Genomic DNA, 14869 nt, shown 5'->3' with positions numbered 1-14869 from the left:
TTTGTGTTATATAAAAAGAGCATGCATCACCCTTCAAGTCCATACCAAACATATAATATTGTTTGATAACAAAGTTATAGAATTTTGATCATATCAGGGAAGTGAGCTAAAAATGAACAAAATTAAATAATTTCGTCGGATCATTGAAAATAATTACGGAGAGAAAGAGTTAAAACATATTTCCATTTTATCAACGTTATATGAACTCTGCTGTTTGTCTGGTCCAAATCTCGTTATTTCATGCACGTCTTATTCTCGAATTCAGGTTGAACCATGACACAATTATTCATTGTCGATGACAATACATGGATCAATAATAATAAAAAAAATTTGTTAATTAATTAATTTGTTATTACTTAGTTTTGTTTTATATTATAGACTGTACTAAGCTAAGGGGAGATAACCCTTGTAACAATGAGAAATAAGTCAGTTAATTACCCTTTAACCTCAAAGCGCACCCTGACAGGAAAGCGCAGCCGGAGACCTTTGACAATAATAAAGCGGGGTCCCGGATTCGAATCCTGGTGACGACTGGGATTTTCAGTTTCCAGATCTTTGGGCGCTTTTGAGTCCAGCCATCTCTAATGGGTACCTGACATTAGTTGGGGAAAAATAAAAGCGGTTGGTCGTTGTGCTGGCCTCATGATACGTTCGTTTTTTGTTGTTTTTTTTTAAGTATTTGTTTTTTACAATTTGTCAAAGAGTTTCTGAAGTCCCTTTGGAAATAAAAAAATTTAAGTGCTTGCAACACTGCAGGGGAGGGTGCTGTACGGGGCTGGAACTTGCGAAATCGTAACGACGGCCCGAAAAAACAAATGTTTCGATATGACTCGGCCAGGCAGCTATGGAGACAGCTTCTTAATACCAAAAAAAAAAGTAAAGTGTTATTTAAACGCTTGATCTCATGGCGCAATCCAAGTGAACCCTGTCATTAAATTAAAACAAACAGCCCCCCCCCCCCCCCCCCGTAAAAAAAAAGATGATTCTTTGATAACAGCTATTGAAATTTTGCCTTTCAGAATGATTTGATTTGAAGAAAAAATATTTTAAAGAATTATTCCGCTAATAATAGTTTGTATTTTAAGTTTTTGAAAAATAAACAACAGTTAATTTTCCTGTTAGTTTTTAGACTGTATTTTACATTTAATTCTTATATAATCTAAAATTTCAAAAGTAGCACCAAAATAGTCAGTTAAAACATTTAACAAGGTTATAAAGGGAGTGCATGTCACACGAACTCTTCGGCGGACCCTGAAGGTTAGTTAATGTCACACATAAAGTTAGACACCCATGTACAGAATATCACTTCTTATGTTACTAAAAAAAATGGAAAGAATGAAAGAATTAAATAAAGGAAGAGAGATAAAAGTGAACGAAAGAGACAGAGAAGAAAAGAAAGACAGAGAGAGAGATAGAGAGAGAATGTCTCCACCTTCTATAAGCCAATTATACAGACTCAAATAATGGCTATTAAGAGGCATTGAGGGTGTATGGGGTTCTGTTGGAGGAGTACCTCTGTCAACTGGGCAGTCGGGCTTTCTGAGCAGCTCATTGACTTTGGTCTCCACCCAGAGCCCAGCTCTCACCTGTGGCTCCAAGCAGTTGTCTGCATGCGGCAACGGCCACGCAAACCGGTCTCGACTGACGGGGCCAAACCAGGTGAGGGTTAGCCAGAGCTAGTATTTGGTGAAACTATGCTCTCTGTCCACCGCCAGCTTGTGAGGTCTAGTTGCGGCTGCATGGCGCTCAAGTCGAATTGGACTACCAGGGCCATCAGGCGTCATCTAGCAAACGCTGTGGAACGTTTTGGAGCATTGTGGGACATGTAGGACACACTGGTCATCCACTGCACCCCAAACCAGCTCCAGTTGTCTGGACTCTGTTCTGCAACTGGATCCAGCTGGCAAGAGGCGAGAGAGTGAAAGGCATTCGAATCCCGCAGTGTCGCAATCTTTCTAATCTTATTAAACAAACGTTTATATAAATAAGATGAACAAGTGATAGTGAATGGTACTTGTGTATATCAACTGGTCCCTTTGCCAGTCAGTATAGGTCGAGGTCACTTCTAGCCTTCCAAAAGTTAATGCATTAAGCATTAACCAAGTTTTTGACGATAGCTGGAATATTATTTGGTTATGGAACTGTATTGTCTGACGTCACGTCTACATCGCTAGGGACTAAATTTGCATTAGTATAAGACTGAATTTGAAAAGACTAAACTGTTATCACACTTTTTTTTTATTTTTACACATTTTAAATCAATAGGAATATCTTTATATATCTTATATTATCTTATATCGTTTAGGATAATGACAACTTGAATTCAATTATAGTTGTATACTGTTAGAATAATCCATAATTATAATATATTATAACAGGAAAATCATTTAAAATGTTGAATTTCTTTACTATAATAAAATCTCTATGCAAACTATTAAATTGCCACCTGTGATAGTACCGTATTTGAAAACAAAAAACACTAATTAGATATTACATTTTTAGAACGCAAGTGTTCTTTTAATAGTTACCCGTTTTTTAGAGAATAAATCTCCCCTTCCCTTGACCTTTCGTACTAATAAGCCTCATTTCTGTAAAGTACACTGGGTCATTAGCGAGTGAAAACTTTATAACGATGAAGACTTATCTATTTCTTTTTTAAAAAGTTTTTCCCGTTAATAATATGTATGTGTAAGTTGTCCTAAGAATGATCTCCCTTTTGTTAAAGAGTACCACATAAAAATGTACTAGGCCGATGTTTCACAAACTTTTCACTAACATAACATTTTGCATGTTCTAAGTATTTAGAGGAACACATTGTTTTTGTTTTTTTTAGAGAGATTAATTCACGTGGTGGTCTACTAGTTAATTATTCCAGTAGTTCTTGAAAAACCCATTCAGGCCTCGGTTCTGCGGAAGTCAGTTTGGAAACCACTGTATTAGGCTATGCGTACGTGTTCAATAAATGGACTCATAAATCTAGCGTAGAGCGGTTAGTGTTGCCTCTAGTAGCCCTCTACTGTTTTTTTTAGATCTAGTTTATTAGGACTAGCATTTTTTCTCTTTCTATCTAAACCTCATTTTAATTCTCTCTAAGATTCTGTCTCCATCAGACTTTTAATTACTCTCTCTCTCTCTCTTTCGCCCTCTTTCTCTCTCTCTCTCTCTCTCTTTTTTACCCTCTTTCTCTCTCTCTCTCTCTCTCGCTTTCACCCTCTATCTCTCTATTTCACCTCTGTTCTCTCTCTCTTTCTTCCATCCTCTTTCTTTTTCTCTCTCTTTCTTTTTTCCTCATATTTCTCTCTCTCTCTATATATATATATATTTCTCTCTCCCTCTCTCTTTCTTTCACCCTCTATCCCTCTCTCTCCCTTTCACCCTCTTTCTCTCTATTTCACCCTTGTTCTCTCTTTCTTTCTTTCACTCTCTTTCTCACTCTCTCTTTTTTTCTCTCTCTTTCTCTCTCTTTCTTTCACCCTCTTTCTTTTTCTCTCTTTTTCCCTGTCTTTCTTTCTTTCTTTCGCACTCCCTTTTGCGATCTCTCTTTTTGCTCTCCATACCTTTTTATCTCTTTCTCTCGTTCCGTATCTCTTTTTCTTTCGCTCTGTTTCTCTCTGGCTGCTTTTTTTCTTTCCATTTCTTTTAGTATGTTATTTTATTCTGTTGCAAAAAAAAAACACATCAGTCTCCATTGATCTCTAGTGCTAGTCCCATGTCGCCGACTCGATGGTCATTTCACTCTAGACATCAGAACATTTGTCTTCTAGACGATAGTTTGATCAGATCCATTGGTCAATCATTACTTAGTAGCTATATCTCATCTCGGGCTATCTGTTTGTAGCGGGAGCAGTAGATCTAGATCGTTCTCTCTGGAGTTGGCTCGTATTAAAAAACAACAACGACGTTCTATATGTGTGTGTTTATGTGTGTGTGTGTGTAAGTAGCTAGTCTTGAGTGTCGTTCAATGGTTTCGAGGATTCGGGGTTCGAACACTGCCCCCACCGTTCTTGCGGAAGGGAACATTCAAAACATGTAAAACATAATTTGCATACAACTATTTTTGGAGGAGCAGTGGCTCAGCGTCAACGCTTGCCTTCCGAACCAGGGGTCCCAAATTCGAATCCTGATGAAGACTACGACAGGATCTTTAGGGCACCTCTGAGTCCACCCAGCTCTGATTGGTACCTGACATTTGTTGGAGAAAAATAAAGACGGTTGGTCGTTGTGCTGGCCACATGACACTCTCGTTAACCACAGAAAAAAAAGATGACCTTTACATCATCTACCCTAAAGTCTTGTCTATGATGATTTAAAAAAGAGGTCAAGTGTCAATATATACCACTTCAATATTTTATAGAAATAAATGTTTCACATTGCTTTGGGAAAATGTACCGCTTGTTATTTTTAACTTGAAAAGTTCGAAGTACATGGTAAGTAATAACTTTTCCTGTTCCTATTGGTAGAGTTAGTGATTAGTGTCAGAGAGGGAAATAGCTCTTTGGTTTAAGAAATGTATATATAGATTGGGTGGGGAGAGAGAGACAGAGACACAAGATAGATAGATAGATAGATAGATAGACAGATAGATAGATAGATAGATAGATAGATAGATAGATAGATAGATAGATAGATAGATAGATAGATAGATAGATAGTTAGATAGATAGATAGATAGATAGATAGATAGATAGATGATATATATATAGAGAGAGAGTGAGAGAGAGAGATTATAGATTTTTAGGAGCAAAAACAGAGTATATTTTACTCCATCACCCCCAACCACGACTCCAAAAAACTACTAAACAAAGAGACAAGCTAATCTATAACAAGAGACAACCCTTTCAAATTTTCCCCGGCAAATCATTTTTTTTTATTCAAGCTCCTTAAACTGAATGTTTCTGTGTCGAGTTCAGTGCAAACAATGCAATGCTAAAGAGAAAATCGTCTCGTTAAGTTTTGATCCGTGTTTTTAAATTGCACACAGTGCTGTGAAGTAGTTGGCAGTGATCTACTTAGTTTTTGAATCAGTGATATGTTCTTTGCATTCTGAACACTTGTTGGTAGGGGTATGCTTGGCCTTGATAAATCAAGGTCAACTTTTGATATCGCACAAGGATGAATATAGCACACCAGTTTCCGGTCGACCTATGACGACTTAGTGTAGCTATAGCTTATGTAAAAGTAAAGTCCCCTTTAAGACCTTGTGATCTATAGGGCAGATGATGTAAAGGTAATCTGATTCTCAGTCCCATGATTAACGAGGGTGTCATGTGACAGGCACAACGACCAAGTGCCTTTACTTTTCACCAAATTATGTCAGGTACCCATTAGAGCTGGGTAGACTCAGAGGCGCCCAAAGATCCCGAAATTAAAAATCCCAGCTTAGCTGTTCAAAGTTAATGGTAAGGTAGTAACTGGTTGTGTGCTATCGTACAAATTGTTTCCTTTAATAATGTGTTGTTTTTTTGTAACGCACAATTGTAAAACAAATTTCCTTACGGATAATAACGATTATCATTATTATTATTATTATTATTGAAATAAAATCTGCGTATTGCTGTTTATGATGAAGAACAAAAAAGAAGAAAAAAACAGTAACACTAAATAAAAACAAAATCTAAGAAATGGGATTACTAAACCGTTTAAAAACACCGAGAAATACATTTTAAAATAAATAAGAAAAAAAAAAATCCTTAGAGTAGCTGAGACTTAATATCAGGATCATTATACATCTGCCTCTTGCAGTCTCAGCGCTTCGATCAATGTCGGTCAGTGATATCGGTATCTTATGGCAACACTTGGTGGCCATCTCATAACCTTCGCGCTTCCCACAACCCCCTAAACACTTCCGCTTCCTTTTCTTCAAGTCGATGACGTCGTCTTCCCATCAACCCTCCCTGCCTTATAGCGTTGTGTTTTTACAGTCAACGTAATCTATGTACAGAGCAGTGTCCGTACAAAAATGCAACTTTTCATTTTTTTTTACCTAAGGTTCATTTGTTTTTCTTACATTATCTTTCTGCAATTCGACCAAGTAATGTCCTAAAAGAGGGTAGTTTTGAAATAGCATGCTTACCAAGATCTAACATAATTTCCTGTTTATAAAGGCCAGTGCTATGGACATCGGCTATATGGTATTACCCGTCACCCGTGAATTCAGTGAGATTTATTGTCTATTAGAGCAGTGCTTTATAGCGACGCTATAAGTTTAGTGTTTAGATTCAGCAAGGGGGAAGTAAGCCTCTTTGGAGTCTTTGCCACCAGGGCACTCTCTGTTCTATGGTCGTTAGAATGGCGGTCACCTAAGCGAGGGTTACTCTTTCAATTCGGTGAGACCGACTCGTGGAAAGTTCGTGTAGCACAGCAGACGACCAAATGTACGTCTGCTTCATTAAATCTTTTCGGTAGACAGGCCGCTCAAAACAAGGCAGTCCATTTTTTTTTTAAATTTCAGAGATTACGAAAAATGGGGGGGGGGGGAGATTTTCTAAAGAAAAACATTTTTTTTTAAGTTTTAGATAACAAAAAAATGACCATTTTTCTTTAAAAAGTCATTGATTCTCTATTTTTTTCAAAGCTTACATTGGTTTGGTGTTTTCAATCTGTCTGTAAGTCTGTTACGTTTGAATTCTAAAAGCTGTAAAAAAAATTTAAAATCTAATTTCAACTCGATAGTAGCATGCTTAATAAAGTTGAATCGGTTATTTGAACTAATATGCAGATTCTATTTTCTTAGAGACACCTGTTATAAAACAGGATTATAAAGTCTTATAAAGGTTATAATAAATACAAAGCAGAGTATACATCACCCTATATATAAAGTTATTGTATTGTCAAAATAAAGCAAAAAGAAATGATGTTATATAAGTATATAATGACAAGTTAAACAGTTACTTATTGTCTTCTGAGAATCAGTTAGTCCCTCTGTCTGTCCAGGTGTGACAAAATTGTACACCCTTTAGACCAGGCGTAGTTAAGAAGACAACAAGCAAGATCTTGTCTAGGATTCAGGACTTGAGGTATTATTTGAATGGGTTCTGTATTGAATGGGATCACCAGCATACTGAATGCCCATTTTGGATAAAGCAGGTAATTGCTCTTTTGTAGTTCATAGTTTCTGATTGACCGAAGATCACTGTCACTCATTACCAAGCCATCTGTTAGTCGTTTATTACTGAATACAGCTGTCAGTCATTGACAACAGGACACGGATGTATGTCATCCATTGATGATAAATCTGTAGTCATATATTATGGTGATTGTTATGGAGTGCATGTGTATGTGTGTGTTTGTGGTGACGGTGGGAATGAGGCTAGTGATTGGTTGTGGATGATGCAACATAGGTGGCTTTGTCGTCATTAGCTTATATTTGGGGAGAGACGACTCCAGATCGTGACACTGGAAGGTTGTGTTATTGTAGTGAGTTAGATTTTATTAAGAAATATTATTACTAAAGTCTGCTACATTTATTTCATTCTATCACTAGTTGATTTAGTCTATTATATAAATAAAGCTATATTTAGTTTGTTCACAAAAGGAAGTTTTATTAGTTAAGATTAGTTGTCTACCAGCAATGTGTGCTACAAGTCAACGACCGGTAACAGCAATGATTCATTACAAAATTCGTCAGTTCGTCAGTCAATGCCAGTCATTCATTATAGAACACAGCTTTTAGTCACTTATTAAAAAGCCCATACCATCCTTCCCCCTATTCATCTCATTCGCAATGCGACTCCATAGCTCCCAATCCAATACGTGCTAGGCAGCCCCAAACGCTCCACATGATTTCATTTCCTATTGGCTACTTTAGTCACGTGATCGGCCATTTTCAAACTAACGTATCGTCTGCTTGGTAAGGCGAACCTGAAACCTAATCAGTCAATCTTGTTTCATCTTTTTCTTTGTGTGAAATAACAGTTGAAATTTAAGACATTCATCTGTTGTACAAAAAAACAACTGATTCACAGGAAAAAATATAGTCCTCAACAAGAACAGACATTAATTATTGAGTCTCCAAGATATTTCTGCTGTGTATATTTTAATAAGATATTTGGAGATACTAATTAGTTTTGAAATGAGACTATCACACCGTGGTGTTCGCAATGTGCGACAGATTCATATAAGACTACAGTGTCGAACAAGAAAAATGTTTTAAAAATCCTTAAAAAACACTCAGCTTATCTATGGGAAAGAACTCCGCACTAACAACTATATATCGCAATAATGAAGAAGGGATTTCCCTTACAACCAATATAATAAATTACCAATAATTAATTGACTAATTGGTAATTTAAAAAAACGATTCATGTTTTGTTAGGTACAATTAATGTTTCTAATGTTTTAACTTGATCCGAGAGTGGGTGTGGGAGAAATAACGTCATCAACTATCTCAGGGAATGAAACCCTACTTATTTAGCGTATCTGAGATTACTGAAGGATTAATTTCCCTTGTTTTTATCAAACAAAATAATTAATTACCAATAATTACTCGACTAATTGATTTTTTTTTTAAATTGATTCATGTTTTGTCTATGCCAATGAATAATTGTGCAAAGTTTCAGCTTGATCCGAGAATGGATGTGGGCTAAATAACATGCACAAACGTTTTACCTGACAGACTGACAGATATACAAACAGACAGACAGAGTGAGTTGTAAAAAAAACAAAGCTTACATGAAGTGAATTGTATTTCTTAGTTTGGATCATTCATGTGATTGAAAATTAGAAATATTTTTACCAATTGCTTTTATTTAACGCAATTTTAGCTCTGTGTCAATGCGCTATGATCCTATCACTTGTCTGGACCAGTCGAGAAAAAGAGGGGGGAGGAGGGAATGAGGCATCTGGTTCAATGTTGCCGTGATCGCTTGTTAAATGCTGTTAAAGGCCTCCGCGCGGTGTTGATTCTTGACAATATGTCTAGTGTAGATCTGACTGGAAGTAACGCTGAACTCAACTAATTCAGTAACACCGGCGAAAGGCCGAAACAATCAAATATGTATTCGACGCTGATGTTGTTCTATAACGATATTTAATAATCAAGAAGGGAATCGTCTGCTGTCAGCTATGTCCGTAAATCTGTATCTATTCTATTGTAGGCCTACTCAAGTCTACTACTCTACAAGAAGCGTCTTCCTTTTTAGCGTCGCTTAGAGCTTTCTTCTTTTTTAAAGATCTGTCACGTCACTTGTCGCTAATTAAAACTTTCCCCTTATTCCCGAAACAAATAACTAATTCCTAATCATGTCATAACAATGCATTAAAAAAAATTGTACGATTAGAATTAGAGCTCGAGTGCTCAAGGCTCCACAATGGAACTAATTCAACTTATACCACCACATATGTCAAGTACAATTTCTTTTCCTTGTTCAGTACCTAACGAAGTAATTAATAACCTGTTGTTAATTAACTAATGGTTTAATTTGGTTTAATTCATTCTGTTGGTGTCAGATACAAGAAATTATTGTACGAAATTTCAACTTGATCCGAGATTGGGTGTGGGAGAAATACAAATAGAAACTTTTTACCAGACAGACAGACAGACAGAGTGAGTTGATAACTTGATATAAGCTTTGTAATAATAAAAGAAATAAAAGAAAAATTCGTGAGACCGAGACGCCACTGAGAACAAGTACTGAGTCACGACGCCCTTGTAAAAAAAAAAAAATTTTCGTGACGCTTGTGTGATAAAAAAAAAAAACAAAAAAAAAAAAAAACTTAAGGAATAGAATTTAATCTAAGGATTTTTTTTTGTCGCGTGTCTTAAAAAAAATAAATTAAAATTCTAGAAGTTGTCCTGATGACACGTGCCGGCTATATATCTTCAAAATATTTTTGTATAAGTCTGGACAGCTAGTGATATTACCTAAATTTTTATTTTTTTAAGAGAAAAAAATAGGGCTTGAAGTTTCGAGAACCTTCAATGGACTTATAGAAAACCTCTATTTTTTTTTGTGTGCTTGATTAAAACAAACTAATAGTTTTATTGGTCAAAAAAATCTCGGCAATTATTTTTGTTAAATTTAATTTCGAGATTATCTTTAAAAAAAATAAACATATGAAGCAAATATAAAATAGAAGACAACACAGTAATATGGTGGGAAGCGTGGTCGAGAGGCCAAGTGCGCTTGAACTTGGCTTGTCTTGGCTACCTAGAAGGGGGCTCGAGGCTCGACACCCGACTCGGGTAGAGTTGTGTTTACTGAGCGCCTAAAGGCAGCACGGAAAACCAACTCCTAGATTACACCCCCCCCCCCCAACCGGTCCACAAATGAAATTGGACCAAAGCGCTCTGAGCATGCTCTAAGTATGAAAGTAGCGCTATATAAAAGCTATAATAATAATATGCTTCACATAATCAAACAAGATGAAAGAAAAAGAACAACCCAGGCATCAAAAACTCCTAATTTCTTGTGTATATAGCAATGGGTGCGCCCAGATGAGTCACTGGCTTTGGTTTCGTCTTGAGATGGGGCAGAATCTGGAGTGACTGATCAAGCCAATTCTGGAGCGGCAGAGTTTGCCACAGTTCGTGCATGTATATGCATCTGTCCTAGGACAGGCTGACAAGGCAGCTTTCTTTTTCTTTCTCTTGACTGATGCAGCTTCGTTTCTTTTGCTCTCGGCAAAGTTCGTACCAGCCCGTACAGTCTGTATACAACGCTGTCAGGTCTTGTAAAAAGATCTGCAAATCTCTATGTATCAGTACGATATCTCGACCGGTTGATTACAATAGACAAGAATCCTTCATCCATTTAGAATATTTTTTTAATTAAAAAAAACAACGTAATATCAAAGTACACCCCGTCATTGATATCTACACTTCAGCATGTTAAATTTCAAAGTTGCTGAAAAATATGTCAGCATTTATCTCCCTTTTCGTAACAGAAGCCACAAACTATTTACATGTCAAATGGCTTAGGTAACAAAAAAAGCACTAAGCCATACGTTATAGCGCAGCCTTTTGGCGCAACTGTTTTAGCGGGCCTTGTTTTGGTCACATTTGTATATGTTCATTTTATTATGTCTTTAAAACGAATTATACATTTAGATGTTTTGTATGTTAATGAAATATATCTTTTAAATGTAAAGAGCAATTGTTATTGATGTTCATTAGATTTGAGATTTAAGTTATGAAGCTATCTTCATATCACTAACATTATAATTTGCGTGTGGGGAAGATTTCAACACACAGGGTTCAAACCCAGACCTTCAAGCCAACATGTCCCGAGTTCATACCATACGACCAGGCAGTCATTCTTAGTTTGCAATATGCGTTCATGAAATAGTCCAAATTATAAAAATTTTCTTCTATCGCGAGGAGTGGGTGGTGGGAATTAGTACTATATATACTATAGGATAGTATATTAAAACAACAACAACAAATGTTTATTATGAAAAAAAAATTTTTTTTAATAAATTATCTCTAAAAACCTTTCGCCCACAAACCACTGCAACAAAATGTAACGTACCCTCCCCCCCCCCCAAAAAAAAAAAGCCTCAGTCCAGGACAGTATGTTTAAAAATAACTAGGTCTAGACTCTAGAAAGTCTCTTCAAAAGTTTGTTTCTATAGTAATGAAACAGTTCTTATCTTTCCTTGATTATCTCAATTCCGAACTAGATCTCAGTTTTGCCTCCGACTGCGAATAGGCCAATACGGCCTCGTTGCCTCTCGTTGAATTTCGTCTCCTTGCGCCGTGACTTGATAGGCCACCTCGCTTCTTTAACCAATTCACCGAGTTCTTAGTGTTTAAATAACTACGTATAATTAAATCTAAAAAAACGCAAGTAGTCTCGGATCAAAGGCCTTCCATTAACGGGATGACTATCTAACCTTAACCAGTTTCTACGACTCAGAAAGTCGTAAAGACAGACGGACATTAATTGAAGGATCACGTTAGAGAGGCATACCCCCATAACAAACAGCAGACGGACATTAAAGAGCGCCATCTTGTTGTCTGACTGAATTAGCTACATGAGCAAACTAAGTGGACAGCATTTAATCGAGAATTTGAAAGAGAAAAAACCCATAAAAACATAAACTTTGAACGTTTTTCAACATGATAATTTTAAATGCTTTGCTCTATAATGTTCATTTGAACAAATTTTAATCAGTTTGTTCCTTTCATCTCCGTTCCTTGTATATCTTCTCAAGCTTTTCTCACGCATGCGCACTCCCGAAATAAACCATGCCCCGCGGGAAATTAATCACTTTAGCATCTATTCCCTGGATAAATTGTTTACTGATTTCTTTTTATTTATAAGTTGTTGTTCTATACAAATTGATTGGTCTAGTTTTTTAACATCCTGTATAATTAAATCTGTTTTTCTTGCTAATAACAATATTTTATGTTTCTGTATATCTTAATACATTATGTGCGGTATCATGGACATATGGTGGCAAGACCGCACTACAAACAGCGATGTCCTTGCAAACGGGTAGTGCACGTATCCCGTATGGGAGACGAACGTATGCCAAAGGCAGTCTTTTTTTGGTGAGCTAAAAGGTGGTCGACGTAACAAAGAGGCGCCCCACGGAAACGCTTCAAAGACCAGCTTAGGCGTCAACTTTCCTTGGCTGACATAGAAGTGAAACCTGGTTGCATGCGGCCTCAGAACGAGACAGCTGGAGGTCACTCACGAAGGCCGCGGGATACACATTTGAGACCCAAAGAAAATCTGCTGCCGAGGACAAACGCGTAACGGCGAAAAGAAAATCGAAATCGACCACCTGCGGACAATGGTTATGCTTGCCCTGGATGTGGCTAAATATGTAGGTCACAGCTTGAACTGCGCAGCCACGGGAAATACTGCATTCCTCACTAATCGTCGGACTCGAAGACAGGTCTTATTATGTGCGGTTTTAGTACACTTAATGTTTGCGTCTTATTCATAGATCAACGGTTGAGTATATTGTTTTCAATGTATGTTTATAGTCTACCAATAATGAAGAACAACAATCCGTACCTCCCCACACTGAAGTTTATTGTATTGTGGTCTAATGCATTGGTTAAAGCTTTTAACAGAATGTGTTACGAAATAACCTTTTATGGTTTAATGTTATTAGTAAAGTTCCCCTTTCAGACCTTGTGGCCTACGGTTAACGAGGGTGTCATGTGGCCTGCACAACGACCAACCGCCATTACTTTTCCCCAACTAACGTTAGGTACCCATTAGAGCTGGGTGGACTCAGAGGCGCCCGAAGATCCTGAAGTTAAAAATCACCAGGATTCGAGCCCCGGACCCCGGTTCGGTAGCCAGGCGCTTTACCGCTCAGCTACCGCGCCTCCGCTTTAATGTACTGTAGTCGAATATTGAATAACTCTATATTCATATTAATGTACTGTAGTCAAATATTAAGTAGATCTATATTCATACTAATGTACTCGTGTCGAATATTTAGTAGGTTTATATTCATATTAAAGTACTCTGGCCGAATATTCTGTAGGTCTATATTCATATTAAAGTACTGTAGTCGAATATTCAGCAGGCCTATATTCATAAAGAGAACGGGCAAGAGGTTATGAAGACAAGAGAGGCGTCCATTAGAGCTGCTAAACAGAGATCTCTATTCATGTAGATATGAATAACTGAGTCTAAAAAGTAGCCTATTGTATATAGTATTTCATAAAAACTGACATGTTTTAAGTGCTCCTTCAGAAATGAAGATCATTTCGTGGTAGTCAAAACAAGGACAGTGGAGAGGCAATGGGCAGGGTTTAAACCCTGCACTAATGTGACAACAAATTAGGCAGACCCTACTACCACTCCAGCCTAACATAACCAGCGCTCTGTAAGGCAGTGCTGAACAACTGAAAAAAAAACAGCACACAATTTTTCCTTGGCACAGTCTGCAAAAGATCTGACAGCTCAGCAGCAAAAAGCTGGCTAGAAGGAGAAGAAGAAAGTGACAACGATTAGGGCATACAAGACTAGGCATCCATCCTTAAAGGGAAACTCCGATGGTTTATCAACTTTGAGTTATTGACGTATTTAAATTCTGCGTAAAAAGTTGTAATAGTACCTCATTGTACCATTTTTTATTTAAATGCTTAGAAACATTTATATTTAATAAATTAGTCAGCAAATTCTTGACATCTAAGAAAAAAAAAACGGGGTTCTTAACAGATTTTGTTTTTAGGTTAGGCATAAGTCACTTCCCTCAACAATACTGAAAGGGAAACCAGATTTGACCAATCGTATTGCTTCATTCTTACAGTAGCTGTCAGGCTTAGTGACGGCCTAGTCCAGATCTATGTTACAGTTATATATGGATAGAAAGATTTAAAAGCATTAGGATAACCAACTCGAGAAAAAAAGTAACATTTTCATCTAAGCCCCTCCCTGTCCCAAGAAGTAAATATATCGCAGGTCTGACTGATTTGAACAAACTGGTCAGTGTAAGGCTAGTCGAGACTATGTACACTACAGTCAGTCAAGACAAGACAACCAAGCGATAGTGTTTGTTGTGTGTTGAGTGGTCAGGCGAGAAGATACACACTGCCGTGGTTAGTCAAGCATGTAAATCTCCTTTAACAGGCATTTTTTTCTTTGCTTACAAGATCCTAGATCTAACTGAATAGACGAAGATTTATTTCTTTTACGAGAATGTAAACGATACTGTATGGTTTTCCGTTATACACTAAGTCAATAGATTAAATTAATAGGCACGTGTGACGTCACATAGAAACCTGGTGAAAGTCTGACCGTTTTGGATGCGCAGGAAAAATTACGTCAGCAAAATATCAATTATTAAGTAATTATAGCAATTAAAAAAAAAGAATAATATATTCATTATCTGTAAATCAAAACACATGTTATATCAAAAATTGTCAAAACCATCAGAGTTTCCCTTTAATATTGTGCATCCGC

At 36.9% G+C, this 14869-nt stretch overlaps 1 protein-coding gene across 9 annotated transcripts in view; it reads left to right on the top strand.

Moving 5' to 3' along the window:
• Positions 1-14869, top strand: part of LOC106069198 (cephalotocin receptor 1-like) — a 97876-nt gene that overhangs the window by 21690 nt on the left and 61317 nt on the right. For 2 of the 9 annotated variants that reach the window (XM_056014062.1, XM_056014060.1), the window contains exon 2: positions 6933-7015. The exons of the other annotated variants lie outside the window; for them this stretch is intronic. The gene's annotated coding sequence lies outside the window, so the exon portion shown is untranslated. The remainder of the gene's footprint in view (positions 1-6932; positions 7016-14869) is intronic. 9 annotated transcript variants of the gene reach the window in all.

The sequence above is a fragment of the Biomphalaria glabrata genome, chromosome 16 (genome assembly GCF_947242115.1).
Source record: "Biomphalaria glabrata chromosome 16, xgBioGlab47.1, whole genome shotgun sequence".
Classification (NCBI taxonomy): domain Eukaryota; kingdom Metazoa; phylum Mollusca; class Gastropoda; family Planorbidae; genus Biomphalaria; species Biomphalaria glabrata.
Note: the sequence above shows the minus strand (reverse complement) of the source record. Positions and strands in the feature narration are given on the sequence as shown.